The sequence below is a fragment of the Myotis davidii genome, unplaced genomic scaffold (assembly GCF_000327345.1).
Source record: "Myotis davidii unplaced genomic scaffold, ASM32734v1 scaffold289, whole genome shotgun sequence".
NCBI lineage: Eukaryota > Metazoa > Chordata > Mammalia > Chiroptera > Vespertilionidae > Myotis > Myotis davidii.
Genome location: NW_006299717.1, coordinates 311,776 through 312,668, shown reverse-complemented (window position 1 = coordinate 312,668; position 893 = coordinate 311,776). Strand labels below are relative to the sequence as shown.

At 59.7% G+C, this 893-nt stretch overlaps 1 protein-coding gene across 2 annotated transcripts in view; it reads left to right on the top strand.

Moving 5' to 3' along the window:
* DAAM2 (dishevelled associated activator of morphogenesis 2) overlaps positions 1 to 893 on the top strand; it is a 44,032-nt gene that overhangs the window by 26,726 nt on the left and 16,413 nt on the right. The window lies entirely within an intron of this gene.

Sequence of the window (893 nt, the reverse complement as noted above, 5' to 3'; positions counted from 1 at the left end):
GGGATCTTAACTGTGCTGAGTGCCTGTGGGATTGCCAAAAATGTGGGTTCTTGGACCTCATCCTCACGTGAATGTGAGTCAGGAAATGAGTTGGGGCCCAGGAATCTGCATTGCAGTGGCACATCGGGGGCTGCCCCCAAGTCCAGGTGGGCATTACCAGCCCAGGCCTGGAAGGGTTTGCTTTCTCTCTGGCCTCCCTCCAGGGACTGTTTCCGCTCAGGGCTGTGCTCTTTTCTTCCATGTTTTCTCTGCTGAGCCCAGGGTTCCAGCCCTGAGGACTCCCCAGGTGCCAGTGATGGGGTCTGTGCCCTCCTGGGCCCTGGGCAGCGGCTGCATGTAGTGACCAGGCTCCCCACTTCTTCCTGCCAAGTCCAGGCCCCAGGCTGACCCTTCCTGAGGGCAGTGGGGGCTGAGGGTAGGTGTCCCTGCTCCCAGGGGACTAGCCAAAGGGGTGGGGGCAGGGCTCTGGCCTGTTTGGGGGTTCTAGAAAAGCCAAATGGTTATTTGGCTGTGGGGGTGAGGACAGGCTGGGTTTGGGCCTCCCCATTTGGTGAGTGGAGAAAAGTTAGACAGAAAGCCCCCTGGTCTGTCTTCCTCTCCCCCTGCTCTCCCATTCCCCCCGCTGCTTTGAGCCCACTCAGTCCAGCACCCTGTCTGGGCACAAAATTCACCCAGGCCAAGTGGCTGGGGTTAAATTCACAGCAGCAGAGCCGGTCGCCTCCTCTCGCTGTCTGGGGACCTGGGTGGCTGTGGGCAGAGGGAGGGCCTATGTGCTGTGGGTCTCCCTCTCTGCCCCACATACGTCCTGACTTAGGGATTTCAGCTCATCAGGGTCAGGAAGGGAGAACCAGGGGTGAGCTCTGCTTCCTCAGCTCCTCTGAGAGATGCAAAGA